This window comes from Pinus tabuliformis, chromosome 7 (genome assembly GCF_031772625.1).
Source record: "Pinus tabuliformis cultivar Carrire ecotype Pingquan chromosome 7, CPIR1, whole genome shotgun sequence".
NCBI classification, from domain to species: Eukaryota; Viridiplantae; Streptophyta; class Pinopsida; order Pinales; family Pinaceae; genus Pinus; species Pinus tabuliformis.
Window position 1 is genome coordinate 1,118,054,227 of NC_142293.1, and position 16,983 is coordinate 1,118,071,209.

The following is a 16,983-nucleotide window of genomic DNA, read 5'->3' on the forward strand; positions in this document are numbered from 1 at the left end:
CTTCGTCACCCCAGTATACATGATGACCTTTGAGCAGGATCCACCTTGCATTTCGCAAGTAGCGATGGAGGCATTGATTGACATAGAAAATTGGTATGCCTCACCCCTTGGCACCTTCATCCAGATGTACAATGCAGAGAAAGCTCCGCATGTTTTACCGAAGTTGGCCATGGATAAGCTTGTCATGCAAAATGTGTCATATCACATCTTAATAGGGTTGTCAGCGAGACTGCACAGGAAGAAGAAGGCACCTTGGCCCGCTCTTCCTTTGTGGATCGGGTTGTATGAGATCCGGAATCTCAAGCATGTTGAGGCCGAGACAGAGGAATTCAAGAGATTCACCTTCAGCACCAGAAGTTTCAATCCGTATGACCCGCATTGCTTGGTGAAGGACCACTGTGCGAGAGTGAAACATCCTTGGATCCATGGGGCGTATCATTGGCCTGAGGAAGACCCATGGAGATACTGCTATCACTTCTCAAGGCTCAATGAACTGGTCAGCATAGTTGTAGAGTGGTTAGCAAAGTAGAAGGCAACAACATCTCAAAGAGTAGCATCATCAACAGCAACAGAGAGTAGCAGACCTGCGTGTGACAAAGGCAAGAGGAAGGTTGTTGATAGCACAGAGGTATAGAAAAGCTACAAGTTCAAAGCAGATCCATTTGTGTTGAGAGAAGCTTTGGAGATTGAGCCTAAGAAGCAACAACAGAAGCTAGAGGAAGCAGAAAAGGAGTTTTAGGAGTTGAAGCAGCAACTTAGGGAAAAATAGGAGTTGCACAGAAGAGAGAAGGAAGCACAACAAGGACAGGAACAGCAGGAGGCGCAACATGCACACATTGATGAAACTGCACCCATACAGGTTATTGACTCATCTGAGCAGCTGGAATAGAGTAGACAAGGTGAGCAGTCGTAGGAGCAGGACTTTGCTCAATAGATTGAACAGATGCTAGAGAAGGTGGAGGCAGATATGGTTCAGCCAGAGTCAGATTAGGATATTGACCTCATGCCTCAGAACAAAGAGGTCACCCCACCGGCTTCACCAGATCCAGAAGTAGAGCAATTCCCAAGTGATCAAGGAGACACTGAAATCCTTGAAGACAATATGGAGGCGGAGATGCACAACATATCTTTCGACGAGTCACAACACAGAGTTGTGCAGTCACGTAGAATGCCAACTCTAGATGTCCATGGATCTCCTGCATAGTTTTAAGAACGAGTGATTGTGTCCGATGTGCCAAGACATCCAAATACATTGGCCGATGCTACCAAAGCATATGCCGAAGCCACCAGCTCAAGTGTTAGATTCTTGATAGTTGAGAATGAGCGCATGGCTAAGGAGTTACAAGCGGCCAAGTAGGGAGGAGAGCAGGTTACAACATCTGCCAGAGCAGAGTTGAGGAGAGCAATACTAGATGAAGTATTGTCTCTCAAGACATTCATGCAAAAGTTGTACTTCAGATTCATCACTGTGCATAAGTTAGTTGTTCATCTTAACGGTTGGCAATAGTTTGTGCAAGGACAGCATGCATATTGTCATATCTGCACACTGTTATTGATCACATGCAAATATGGACAATGAGGTAAAAAGGAGCCCATTACACTTGCCAAAGATGATGAAGCCAAAGGAAGCATAGTTGAAGGCACGCATCCAAAGTTAGATCCGTAACTATTAAGAACTCTCCCAGCTCATCACCAGCTTACAGGCTTTAAATGCACGGTTGTTTAGGAGAAAGGATGTCATTGTGCACACGCATGCGATCCCATCCATTGGCACACTCATCGAGGCGAGTCCAAGAAGCAAGTCCGACTAGAGCTGGAAATGTATTTCAATCAGTTGATGCGAGTAGCCACCAGCGGAAGCTTACAGATGAGCGCAGACACTATGCACCAGTATGTTGTTTTTCCAGCTGCACTCAAGACTATGATGTGCATGTTATTTGACAAGTTGGACATAGGTGCCAAATCAGTGTACCCAGATGCAATAGAGGCAAGAGTTCACTTTCAGAAGCGCATGGCTAAGGAGTTACAAGCGGCCAAGTAGGGAGGAGAGAAGGTTACAACATCTGCCAGAGCATAGTTGAGGAGAGAAATACTAGATGAAGTATCATCTCTCAAGGCAGTCATGCGAAAGTTGTACTTCAGATTCATCACTGTGCATAAGTTAGTTGTTCATCTTAACGGTTGGCAATAGTATTGTGCAAGGACAGCATGCATATTGTCATATCTGCACACTGTTATTGATCACATGCAAATATGGACAATGAGGTAAAAAGGAGCCCCATTACACTTGCCAAAGATGATGAAGCCAAAGGAAGCATAGTTGAAGGCACGCATCCAGAGTTAGATCTGTAACTATTAAGAACTCTCCCAGCTCATCACCAACTTACAGGCTTTACATGCACCGTTGTTTAGGAGAAAGGATGTCATTGTGCACACGCATGTGATCCCATCCTTTGGCACACTCATCGAGGTGATTCGAAGAAGCAAGTCCGACTAGAGCTGGAAATGTATTTCAATCAGTTGATGCGAGTAGCCACCAACGGAAGCTTACAGATGAGCACAGACACTATGCACCAGTATGTTTTTTGTCCAGCTGCACTCAAGACTATGATGTGCATGTTATTTGACAAGTTGGACAGAGGTGCAAAATCAGTGTACCCGGATGCAATAGAGGCAAGAGTTCACTTTCAGAAGGATGCCACCACAAAGTATGTGGACGCCATAACAGACTACCAAGCTTGGCATCAATTCGCCACCATCGATCATCGTGAGGATGTTGAAGAGTTAGTCTTCCCACAGCTATCCGAGTCTTAGTGATGTCTTGCATGGCTTAATCAAGCCTATTTTTTCTCACATGGGTACATGTACATATTGTAATGTAAACGTGTTGTAAAAGTGAAATACCAAGTGTCAATAGTAGAATGTAGCCATTATGTAGTAGTTGAAGAGTCATGAGGGTAGGTGAAGAGTCACAAAGGAGAATTTCAAGGGTCACCCCACCCATTTCTATTTATAGAACCTTATAACTCATTGTCCAAGATTTTGGGATCCAAGCTTCCTATAGGATAATTTAGAAAAAACTTGAAGTGTATTGTAACGAGCCTTGGCTTCTCCACAGCACAGAGCTATTTCATCTCTTTGGAGGTCCAAGCGGCAGTGACTGTAGTGTTCTTCTATTGGGGCTAGTCGAAGAATTGGTTATATGTATGATTGGATCTTTCACTCTTTTAATACAACAGAGTCAGCGTGTTTCATTCATATGTTGTTATTGTAGTTCGACTATCCTGGTTACTTTAATGATGTATGTATTTGTTATTTACGGATGTATGTATGGTCTATTCCGTATATGTTTGTATGAATCTTATCGAAGCGTGTTGTTGTTGTAATCCAACACTTTAGATCATCGGCTATCCTGCTTTCCATCTCGTGATGTCTTTCTTCTCATGTGTTCCCTTTCAAGATGTGTGCCATCATAGGTTTTTAAGGGGCACACTCACTCCCCCTTCCGTGTGTTAGAGCCTTTCATGCACCTTCCTTGACTTGCTACAAGGTCACACCCTTGCTACCAACAAGGACATCTTACTTACCTCTGCGCACAACCACAGTTAAGGCAATATTGTACTACCCACTGTTGGGACTCCTACTCCAAACAGTGTGATGTCTAGTTGGGACTTAATACCGGGGAGATCCCTTGACATGTTGGTGGGTCCAGCATCGTCAATAGAAGGATAACATGTTTTATACACACACACACACATATACAAATATATGTTGGACGAGTTGTGCCTAGCCCTGTTGAGAGCTTAGGAGAGATATATGCGTACATCAAAGCTCAAGAGGGATGGCTTAATGAACTCAAAGGCATGTTCATGTTTATTGTTGCACAAGAGACCTTGGGTAAATTCCAATACCTTCATACTTACACTACATGACAGTTGCAAGCCTTAAGATTTAGTAAGAATGGTGTTGATGCCTTATCAACCATGTAACCAATCACAATGACCAAGCATATAAGAAAGAGATGTCTTGTCGTTGAAGGGAGAGTTCTTATAGCCCTTAGATGACCCCGGTTCTATTACCCTAGAGATTTCAAAGAGAGGCACATTATGAAACTCCTAGGGTTGAACCACTAGGGAAACATGGCATGGTGGGCCATATGGAAGGCAAAACCCCTACCCAATCTACATTGTTGGTGTTGTAAATGTTTTAGCATCGTTGGGAGGGCCTTGGGGTTTGGTACCTTGGAGGTTTCTAAGCGAGAAAAGATGGAGCTCATAGGGTTTTATCTCAAGGTGAGTTGGAAATGGGACCATTGTCACATTGGATGAAAATATATGAAGAACACCCCATATTTCCTTCTAAACAAAGAGAATGGCAAGTTCTGCAAGGGAGCCAATGCCTTCAATGGGACCCTCTACTACATGGAAGTTGACAAAGGGAGAGTGTGATGAAGGAAGACATCACCCCACTGATTTGGACCAGTGGTGTCACCCTAGACCCTAGACCCTAGAGACATTGGAAGGAAGGTGAGATATCACACCCAAGGATTTACTCTCGGGGTGAGGTGTCACTGCCGACACCATTTCAAAATCATTGGACACAATAGATTATATTTTCGTGTGTATATACTTTGGGCCCTAAAGGGGGTGGAACAAATAAATAGTAGTAGCTTGTGACATCCCCTGCAGGTTAATTTCCCTTCTAAAAAAAAAATTCCTTGTAATTATGTAATTATAAATTAAAATGGCTAAGAGAAGGACACATATTCAACTTGAGGAGGGAGATTGCTTGAGGAAGTTGATTGTTTTAAATATCAGTCATGGTTGACTGAGTGGATTTTTAATGGAGTCGGTGGTGTATTAAAATAAAGTGGACAAATGAAGGATGGGCCCATGTATCTTTGGGAAAGAACTATAAGAAAAAGTAAGGAAAAAAATTAAATGGTGGAATGGGCTATGCTATCAAGGGGTTGGTCTACGTAGACCACTTGGGAATAGGAGAACCATCGTGGCCAAGATAGAGGAGGCACACATTATTCTTTGGATGGACATTCTCTTAGGCACAAAAGGAAGAGACCCTATTCGCACAGGGGAAGAATGACCACGATAACATGACGTCAAGAGGATCCTATGGAAAAATTAATAGAGGAGGTCAAGATGCTCCTATTGAACAAGTAAGTGGAGGCCGAGAGGCTCCTTTGCGGAAAACACCCACGACTCATATGCACATGCATAGAAGGGAATAGGAAAAGATAGGGAGGTCATGAGGGTCCTAGATGGTCAAGCACATTTTTGAGATGGAAAAAAATATATGAGGACTGCGAGAATTTAGGGAGAAGAGAATCTCTAATGATAGCCAGCTAAGAAACCCATGAGGCTTGTTGACCGGTAATCATATAGCAGTGGTTGTGCCTTATAAGGCTGATAAATCCATTGGAGGCCATGCTAGTTGATAACCTTTGAGAGATGGAGGAACCTAGGGTTGGTGGGTTGATAACACCTAATAGTAGTCCCAGAACATAGGTGGGAGATTCCACTAAGTTGCTGGAAAGTGCACTCTTATTCCTTCAAAGGTAACATAGTTGATAAACCTTCCATGTTATTAACTATATCTATCTCTCTCCATATTTGAATTGAGACTCTCTGCATTTAAATCCCTAGAGATGTTGGGATGCTATATTATAAGTCCCTCTGTCTAAAGGAACATGTTCCCTGCCTAAGGTGAAATAGTTGAATAGCTAGTGGGTGAAGGTAGTGTGGCCTTGAGACACCCTGTTCTAGCTAGTGATATTGGTTTTCCCTAAGTGGATGATGGTTATTTGTGAGAGAAGTGGTTCACCATGGTTATTTGATCTTTGATAGTTGGTAGATAGAGGTGAGGTAGCCTCAAGACACCATGTTTTAGTTGGTAATATTAGTTTTAAATCTCCTCTAAAGGCACTCTACCTCAAGCTCTAGAATCTAGCTTAGGGTGAAAGTTGGAAGAAAGACTTGGCCACAACTTCAATATGGTTGGGTGGAGAGTTGAAGTCCAAATATCAATTGTTGAGCACACTTTAATAAGATAAGTATTCTCGATATATTGCACTCTAAATTTTATGCCTATGTTTAATGCATTGGGTTTAATGCCTGTGATGATATTGGTTCACTGTGTTAATTTAATGCATTGATATGTTGAGGAAATGAACTCCTGTGTAATGTTAAGCTTTGTGCCATGGATGAGGAATGGTTCATCCCTAGAGGACTGATATATTTATGATTTCTTATGTTTTCATGTATTTATTATTATATGTTGGTATCAAGTTGTTAATTTACTCAAGTTAATGACCAGGGAGATCAATTTGGCATGGAAATGTATTGCAAATGCATAGAATATCATCATGGGAATGGTTATTCATGTATACATGTTGAGCCTACAAATTGGTCTAAATGGCCTACGTATAGAGAGATGGGTAGATCTCTATAATATCCATAGTTCTGTTATGCTTTCCATGGAATGGTTTGATTTCCGTGTATACTCTGAGCTTGAATTCTATCTAATTAGTTGAGCCTAGAGGATGAGTAAATCCTTGCTAATAAAATGCTCTCTCTGTGTTTTAAAGACTTACATAATTGGCTTGTATCTTTGGTTAGTGTTTGTTTATAAGATCTATAAGGATAGCATTAGCTATATAATTAATATAAGTAAATATATTTGTTGAATGGGCTGGGTTGAGCCCTGTGAAAAGATCTAGAAAGACATCATGACTTGTGTGTGTGTGTGCATAAATACATATCTCTATGATCACATGTGTATATGGGTCCATGGCTATGGCCTAGTCTCATTTAAGCTCAAGAGGAATAGGCTAGGAAAGACTATGTATACCTTTGTATGCCATTGACAATGTATCAGAGGCCTAGGCGAAGGAATTTTATATTTATCAATTGGTCGCTAAGCGCAGAGCTAGGATTATTTTAAGCCCAAAGCACAGGATGTTGGGAGGAAATGGCTTAACCATCTACAACCCTGTGACCAGTTGCAGTGACAAACAACATAAGTAAGGAGGATTTGGGTCATTGATGGGGAAGTTACCAAGGTCGTTGGATGACCTAGATCTGAACCCCCGTGACTCGGTTTGCATCTGGTTCTTACATTGTCTTGACAAACTGTGCAGTCCTAGAGGAAATCCTACCTTGCTGTCAAGAATTGTGTAAAGCATCCAAGCAACCTACATTGCTCTCAAGAATTGCGCAGAGTTGCCCGAGAATTAGCCTTCCTCTCCATAATTTCACAAAACATCTTGACAATGAGCTTAGGATCCAAACTGCGCAGACCCAGCTGATAACTTGTCTTCAGCTGGGAAAATGCTTAGAGAATGAGAGGTAGCCAGAGCCATTCAGCCCGGGAATTGTGCACAAGAATTCCTTTAGTAATTTTCCCAGTTCACTCTAGAACTGTGCAATTTCTCCATGCGTGCATCGTATCCCTTCCCGAAAAGAAAGAAGCTAAGAGGAGAAGCATCCTTGTGAAGTAGGCAATCTATTATTAGCTTCCTGAAGGTGACACATTTCCATCTTTAGAAGTTTCTGCTAAGTGTCGTTGTTGTCCTTGATCTCATGCATGTGCTTCATAAACTCCATTTTCTCAAATCCATGTAATGGACACCTCTAGAGCTCACTTATGCATTCGGTCCTCAAGCTCTAGCTTTCCTAGGAGATCAAGGAGCCTTCAGAGCATTGTCATCGCATTTTTGGGTGAGTTTTGCTTTTATCTCCTTTTATTGATTTTTCTGTCGCTTTGGTTTGTTTAGCTTGTGAGAGTGTTGTTTCACTCATTTTGTTGAATTACCACTGGCGTTTTAACTTTTTTTAACTTGTAGAAGTGTTGTTTCAAGTTATAGACTTCCTTTCCCAAGTGTCGCATGGGTTTTCCTGTTTTTGCACCAATGGTCCTCGTTGCGGTGACTCCCTTCACATGCTTCGTGTTCCTTCAGTTTAATCAATTGTTGCACTTGTTTCACATGCATACATCTACACTTAACCATATTTGCACTCCACCTTGCATCATCTTTTAGATCTACATATTTCACACTCCCCATGGAAAAATTTTGGCTCCCCCTACCCAGATCTCACATTCACTTGCATGCACTGCGCAATCTCGTAGCTCAAGGCCTTTGCCTTGGCTTCTGGAATTGCGCAGAGCATGTCCTAGGTTGGCTCCAACTGTGCATTGGTCAATTTCAAGAGCCATTCTCCCATCTTAGTCACTAAGACTGCTCAATGCTCAATCTCTCCCAAGCCCTGTCCCAGACTAAACTGCACATTGCGCAGTTCTAGCCATCAAGCTTCCATGCTAACTATTGGGACTGCATAGTGTGCAGTTCCAAAAATTAATCAGTCACCCTTGTAAGTCAAAATTGTGCAATTCCTCTCATTAAATGCCTTGATTGCTGCTTATTCATGCTGTGAAGTTGGATTTGTAAGAGCTAATGTTTTCTTTCCATGAGTGTCTTTGTTGTCCCACAGGTACTACACTCACGAAGCACTTCTCTCCAGCAGTTATTGTACCATAGCACCAAAGAGAGTTCTTTCAAGAGCGGCCATTGAAAGTAGTACCAGGGAAGCAGTTGAGCAAGCGTCGATTTACTTGCCAATATATGCAGATGCCCACCTGTTTACAGAAAATGAGCCAACACTAACATGGAAGCAAGACCAGCGACAGTGGCAAAAGGCAGCAATTTAGTGCAGGAACAGGGAAAGAGGAAGTTTCTGACATAACAAAGGGAAACAAAGCTGCAGAGTGAAAGTGCGTTCAATAGTCATGCAGGCAACTTTGACATCATAAGCAAAAAGAAGTAGAGGGCATAGACAGTAGAGCAAAGACCAGAGCTTGAGGGTAGTAGAACTGAGATTGCAACAAGAATAACAAGAGTGGAAGGAAGAATGGGAGTTGAGAAGCAGAAATGGGAAGAAGAACAAAAGCAAGGTTCAATGACAGAGCAAATAATGCCCATACAGATTGATAAGTCAGAACAACCAGCAGTTGAGGAAGAGAGTGAATAGATGCAGGTTCCCTCACCAAAGCTAAGCACGAGAACCAAGTTCGATCAGAGATTGATAGGTACATGGAGCAATTGATGTGCAAGGCCACCAGTGATGACTTGCAATTGAGTGCAGTCAACATGCAGAAGTACATCAATGGTCCAACCACACACAGGACATTGCAATGCATACTTCATGATGAGACGAGCACATGTTCCAAGACCACATGCTCGGATGCCATGGAAGCAAGATTCTGCTTTCAGCAAGACATCATCAAGCAGTTTGAGGACATTAAAGCACAACACCAAGCTCAATATCAAAATGTCATGACCGGGAAGAATCAAGTGGGTGTTGCTGAGTTGGTCTTTCCCCAAACCTTGGAGTCATAGTGTGTTGTCTTGTTAGGCTGTCTCTAGCCTATTTTGTCTCACATGGGTACATGTGGAAAATGTATATTATTTTAAACATGTTGTAAGTGAAATTCCAAGTGTCACTAGTGGAATTTGAACAATCACTATGTAATGTGAAGAGTCATGAGGGTAGTCCAAGAGTCACAAAGGGGAATGTCAAGGGTCACCCCACCCTTTGTTATAAATAGAACCTCATAACTCATAGAACATGCTTTTGGGAGCCAAGCTTTTGGCTAGTCATTTCTCAGAGAAGGATTGGAGAGTATTGTGACGAGCCTTGGCTTCTCCATAGTGCAGAGCGAGTTCATCTCTTTGGAGGAGCAGGTGGTGTTGACTGTAATGTTCCACTTTTGGGGATAGTGGTTGTCAATGGTGTATGTATGGATGGAACTTTCACTTAATATATATAACAGAGCCATCATGTTTTCATGCATATGTTTTTATTGTAGTTGGACTATTATATTTGCTTTAGCAATGTATGTTATTTAACTTACGCATTTGTGTATGAACTATTTTGTATGCAATTATATGAATCTCGTTGCAGACGTGTTGTTGGTTTAACCCATCACTTTGGATTGTGGACGATTCTGATTTCCAGCTTGTGATGTCATTCCGCTCATGCGTTCCTTTCAGGATGCATACTATTACAGGCTTCTAAGGTACACACTTCCTTTTCCCCTCCATGTGTTAGAACCCCCATGCATCTCACTTGACTTTCTGCAAGGTCACACATTTCCTTCCAAAAAAGATATCACACTTACCTCTACATGTTATTACAATCAAGGCATTGCTTTACTACCCACCGTTGGGAATCCTACTCCAAACGGTATGAGTTCTAGTTGGTACTTCTTACCAAGGAGATCCCCTGACATGCTGACGGGTCCAGAGCCATCAACACAACCTTGCCTTTCCATTTTATGGATAGACATGGTGTGATGGGATTCATTTCTTGGTTAAGATATGGATTGCTAGAAGGTTTTGAAACTAGGTGAGGTGGTCTCAGAAAAATTCCCAAGGGTTGGGGCTGGAGATGGTTTTCTCCGAGAAGCCCTTGACAAGTGGGTGGATAATTGAAAAATTTGCAAGGTATGGTGAAGGAATTCTGAGGTATCCATCTTGGATTGGTTTTTTGATCTCTTGATCGGTTTTCGCGAGATTACGGTAGCTTGAGGGTGGAGGTGGTTTAACCTCTAGATCCCATTGGTTGATTATGTCTTGAATTATCCCATGAGATCCCACATCCATACTTGTAACATGGAACGAGGGTTATTGGCTAAAAGAAATATTTGGTTCAGCTCAATCTATGGTCGGGTGGTACATGGAAGTCCCTGACTTGGTTGGATTTTGCATATGTTAATCGGAGTTATTTTCCTATTTTGATTTATGAGAATTTGTACTTTTTATTTTGTTTATTTTATGTTTGTTCTATCATGATTAATATTTTGGTTATATGTTGGTTATAAGCATGGTTTATTATGTGCTCTAGCTATGGCTGTTATTATGCTTTGATAAGTTAATGAATGGTTGATGAATGCATGGACTAACAAGTGTTGTTGCAGCTAACTGAGGGGGAATTAGAACTTCTCGGTGATTCTTAGCTAAAGTACAAATATTTACACTTAGATATGCATTCATGACCTGTATCTTACATGTTTACTATGTTTTTGACGAAATGTCTAGTATGTTATAGTCATTCTAGGTCAAGTTTTGGCTTCAATTTTTAATGATTAGCATTGCCGTTATGAGAAATATGATTATGAAAAGTTACAGGAAGTTTTGGGTAGTGGTGTGGAGGCTAGCCTAGAAAAGTAGCTCAAATATTGAGACCGTAGGCACAGAACTAAGGATCTAGGGTCATAATTTCATAAAGCAAAGCTTTTGAGTGAGGTTGGAGGCTCACAACCTCATGTAGGCTGTTTCAAGGGTGTCGTTATAGGTCTAGGTCAAAGAAAAGGGTTCCATCTCAGGGATTGGTCATCTAGGGTGATTGTTCAGCCTCTGAGTGATATGTGGTTCCTGAGGAAGGTCAATTATCAGTTGTAGGCCCTACTTCCTTAACTGCAACCACGAGGTCGGGTCATGTCATAGTAGCACTCCGCTTCACATTTACCCGAAGGGCTTGTAAAAGCGGTTAAATATGGGGAGGGTTGTGTTACAGATTGGTATTAAATATTCTAGGTTCAGACACTTTGAATGGATGGGCAGGATGTGATTTTTATGCATGCATTGTAGTGGCTATGGTTGTCATGTATGTAGTCAGTGTTATAGTGAATGATGTTGATAAGCTGATATGTTGGTGTCATTCTATCTGTGTGTGTGTGTGTGTGTGTGTGTGTGTGTGTGTGTGTGTGTGTGTGTGTGTGTGTGTGTGTGTGTGTGTATGTCTGTCGTGCTAATTTGGACTGAATTGTGCAAACAAGATATCCTCCCCTGAACTTCACTGAGGTATTTTTGAATATGTTTATATTTGGTTTATCTAACATGGTATGTTAACAGGAAGAAGAAGATCAGAGATGACAAGTAGAATGGTGGATTACCACTCACGTGACTCTCCTTATAGATTAGTTGAGAAGAATGGGGAAGGGTATTCTCCTGACATAGCAGATACATTGAGAAGTCTAAAGGCATAAACTGGAAGTTGCAAGGTAGATAATGACAAGATAATTTAGTCACAAGAAAGGCTTGCCAAGGCTCAAGAAAAGCAAGTCGAGGTTAATGCATTCATCCTTCAGAGCTTATTAAATTTGCAAAGACAAGGACAAACAAGGATTAGTTATGAGTAGGACGAAAGGACTAATGGGGTATATAGTAGCAGGTATCATGCTGGGCACAGGTTGGACAGGGATGACACAGTCATAGATGGTATATAGATGGATACACCTGACAGAAGAGGTATTGGTTATGGGTTTTATTTTAGTTCTGGTTCAGATAGATATCATGGTCATCATTGCTAGCATCCTTACATAAGGAGTGGGAGAGGATACTTTCCAGATGATTTCAAGAGATCCAAGCCTCCTACAATATTAGATGGAGAGTTGAAGAGACCAGAAGATGAAAAAGCATGGTTTCTTGGGATGAAGAAGTTCTTCGAGCTACATGATCAGTAGGACATAGGATTTGAGTTGGCATGAATTCAAAAGACTCTTCAGGAAGAAGTACTTGTCAAAGGAATATTGTGATGGTAAGGCTAAGGAGTTCTACAAAATGAATATGGGGTTTATGACAGAGGAATAGTATATGATTAAATTTTTGGAGTTGTTGAGGTATCTTCCTTACCTCAAGGACGATAAGACAAAGGTTCAAAGGTTCATCACTGGACTGTCATTAGCATTCAAAAATCGAATTGAGTATGATGAGCCTTGGTTGTTGGAGAAATCCATCAGTAAGTTGAAGCTTTGTTATGAGGATTCGAAGCACAAGACTGAGCCTAAGCATGACTAGAAAGGAAATGACAAGACCAAAGGAGAATGGCCTCTAAAGAAGGCATAACCTCGGGATGCAGGTGAGAAAGAAAATGTTTCTCCTTATAAGAAGTTTGATGCAGTAGAGAAGGGACGTGGATATCAGCCTGGGGAGCAAAAAAATAAAGGTAGTGGCAGGCCCACCATTGCAGTGTTAGATATGTGGCAAGGATCATTGCAAGAAGGACTGTCCATTGTACTAGTGTGGCAGACCTAAGATTTATAATTCTCAAGAGGCGTGGACAGTTGGGGATGTTGGTCAAAGCATTCCTATTATTTATGCATCATTTGATAACAAGCAGGTGGATCACTAGGCATCCATTATGGAGATGGAAGGTAAGCTTTGTGATCGAGTTATTTGTTGGGTGCGGGAATTGTTGTCAAGCAGACTCCTTTAACACTTAATTGTCAACCCGGGGGTTTCGTAAACTTAGAGTTGAAGCACAAGAAATGCCATAAATGATATGAAATTTTCCTAACTTTATTCCTACTTCCCTAATTGCAATCTTGCAGAATCAAAAACAAAAGATCACCCGGAAATTTACACCAAAGATATTCTAGTGTTGGAATATGAAAGAAAGTACTTTTGCGGGAAAACAAATGAAAGGAATTCTCAAAAACCTCTTGCAACAATCTTTTCAAAATGTAAATCTATGTTTATCTTCAGTATAGTTGTGTTCCAGATTAATAATTGGACCCTTAAAGATATCTGTCTCCTTTTAGATCTTCCTCCCTATATTAAGTTATTATTCCTGTACTTTTGCAATGTGCTTGCACTAGTACCAAAACAAATTTTAAGTGTTGGGAGTATATTTTACGCACGCACTAAAGATTTATGTCTTTATGTAGGAACTCTAACCCTCAAGGTTAGAGCCCTCTGTTCTTATATCGGGACATCGATTCCTATACCAAGACAGAGGTTCCTGCACCAAGCTTTCCAATCCTTCTTTCGAGAAAATAAATAATGTTTTAACTAAGAAAAATAACTTGCAAAGGCGAACACAACTTTTAAAGTAAATTCCTCAAACCGAAAGATGCTTCAACTAATATTTTAATGTCTAAAACAAAAATTAAATCCAAATTCAAAGAACACTTTTAATTAAGGAACTTATGCATGTAATCTAAGAGATCATTTAAATGTGACAGTAGGCTTCAATCCTGTAATAGCTACCCACACTACTGATCTACATGCATAATCTTTTAAACCCAGAAAGATTTCCTTTAAGAGTTATTATGCATGAATCAAATCCTTCCTACATAGTATAAAGTGTAGGCACAGCACAGTGTGTGTCACAACAGTGTTTTGTTTCAAAAGTGTATTTAATTGAAAATATCTAAAGAAATTCATAATGGAAATCACGCTTTTTAGAATCGCATTAAGACTTAATATAAATCACACTCTTCAGGATCGCATTAAGACTTATCAAATAAAAACAAAAGACCATTACTATAATGAACCGGAAGAATCAATATGTGAAACTGAAAACGCACTAGTGCAGGAATGTGTGCTTGCACAATCCAGGAAGAAAACGAGATTAAACTTCAAGGAATGAAATCATAAGATTAAACCTCAATCGAACTCACACACCACAGGTACGTCACACTGTAATGAAATTAAATTAATCCTTGCAAAAAGATAAAAGGGACATCCGCTTACTTCACACTTTGCATAAAAAATAAATAACACACCTTAATCGAAAAAGAGAAGAACACAAGGGATAACAAGCTAGGTTGGCTAGGCCCTAGCCAACCAGCTCATTTCCCTATTTAGGAAACGTAAAGACTCATCTCTTTAATCAATGCATCAACACAGAGTTACAGTGCAAGATTGAGAAAACATGGCGTAGTTCCTTTCTATTAATGATCAGCAAATATACATCATGAATTCGAATCTAGCCCAGAACAAGGGCGATATAAGCAAAATTACAAAAGGACAGAATCACAGTATCCTTGCTATATCTATCACTCGCTACCATTTTCTATCTGATTCCTACGTTTTATACATTCATCCAAGCCTGTGGTTGTAACCAAATTACAACAAGCATTCCAATCTGAGCCTTTCGGCTATAACAAAATAACAACAACAGCTCGTACTAAGCCTTTGGGCTATAACAAAACTATATTCTAGGTATTCATCCGGAAACCTAATCTCCACCATATCCTTGATTTTCCTCCATGCTCCAAGCCTAACTCGAGTTAATCATTCCATAACACAGTGCCCGCATGGACTGGTGAGTTTTCACGGTAGTTGAAGATCCGCCAGCGGTGCATGAATCCTACCTAGACTTGACCATGCTAACAAGATAATTAATTCATTGTCCATCAAATACTTTGTAGGAAGATAATTATTAGTTGCAAATATTTAAAGGCATAAAATTTACAAAAATGATTAATTAAGCACATTCGTGACCCTTAAACATGAAACATAAAGCTAGTGCAGGAAGGGATACGATTCTTGGACTAGTGCAGGAATAAAGGAGTTTGCAAGGTTAAAACAGAGGTATAAGGTTATGGTTTTGAAGGGAAAAGGGGTTAAAAAATGGAGCAATTTAGCCTACCAACATCCTCCCCTCCTTAAGTTGTTGTGGGTCCTCACACAACCCTTACCTGTTGTAGAAAAACCAAAACAGAAGGGCCTCCCTTTAATTCTGAACTTGTATATTGATCTCTGTTTTCATTATCTTTGCCTTCCTGCTTCGAACCTTTTTAAGTTTCTTGGTCAACTTCTTAAGACACTCATAACACTTCGAAGCCCGATACTTCCATATCTTAACTTGTCGCTTATGTTCCTTCACCTCCCCTGCCAACTCTGTGTTTTCTTGTTTCTGCTCTGTATGTTGTTCCTTCATGGCTTGGTTTAACACCTCCAAGCCATAAACAAGTTTCTTGAGTTCTTTTATATGATTGTTCAAGCAAAGGGTGGAGTTCGCCATTCTCAATTCCTCGAGCACCGACTTTTCAGCAGTCGACTCTAGACATGTGCCATCATTATCAAGGTCGAAATTATCTTGGCCACCTTTCAATTCCTGCATTGTAATATCATCAAGGGTTTCGACACTCGGAATATCAATGTTACTAAGGGTCTTAGTGTCTTGCATTTTTACCTTATCAGGGGTTACAGTACCCTGCTCCTCAGAGTTATTAAGGGCTTCAATGCCCTGCTCATCTATCTCACCATGGTTTTTAGTACCTTGCTCCTCATAGTTATTAAGGGATTCAGTGCCCTGCTCATCTACCTCACCAGGGGTTTCAGTACCGTGTTCTTCAAAACTATTGAGGGTTTTAGCACCATGCTCATTCATCATGTCAAGGGTTTCAATACCCTGCTCTTCAAAATCGTTGGGGGTCTCATCACCTTGTGCCTTTTCATCCAGCTGACCTTCTGTCAGGTCCTTACTTGTACTTGACATCACCTTTCTTTTCTTCATTCTGCCAAGGAGGACCGACAAGGGTGTGTCGTCTTCCTTCTCCACATAGTCACCATCAAGAAATGTGTGATTTGTTGCCTAAGAAAGAACCGAAAGATTATCTTTACTTGGTGAAGTAGGTGGCGAGTCATCCAACAGTATCAGAGAGGTTGTTTGAACGTGACTCACCCTTGAGGAGGCAGTTCTTCGCCTAGCAGATATCCTAGTCTCAGTAGGACGCGGGGTCACCATTTCTGATTTCTCATTTTTTCCTGCACTCATCTTCTAAGCCGACTTCAGTTTTTCTGCACTCTACTTCTGTGTCAACTTCTCTGCACTTTATTTTGAGTTGACTTCTCTATGGTCCGCCCCCAAAACTCCTCCAAGAATTCCTCCCAATTCATACTTCTAGCTTCTAGTTCCTTCTTGACTAAGATTGTGATCAGCCCGTGGTGATATAATCTACCTGCAGCCTAATTAGATTTTCCTTTCTGAACCCCCTTCGTCATCTTTTCTAAACTTCTGAGCAAATGATATGGGAAATTGATGAGCTTGCCGGACTCAAAGTGTAAGAGTAGGCGTATGTGGTAGAGGAAAGTTAGTGAATAGCAGCCTTCGCAAGTAAGGAATTTCTGCAACACATAAAGGAGATCCTTCCACTTCCCTATCATGGCTTTCCACTGGA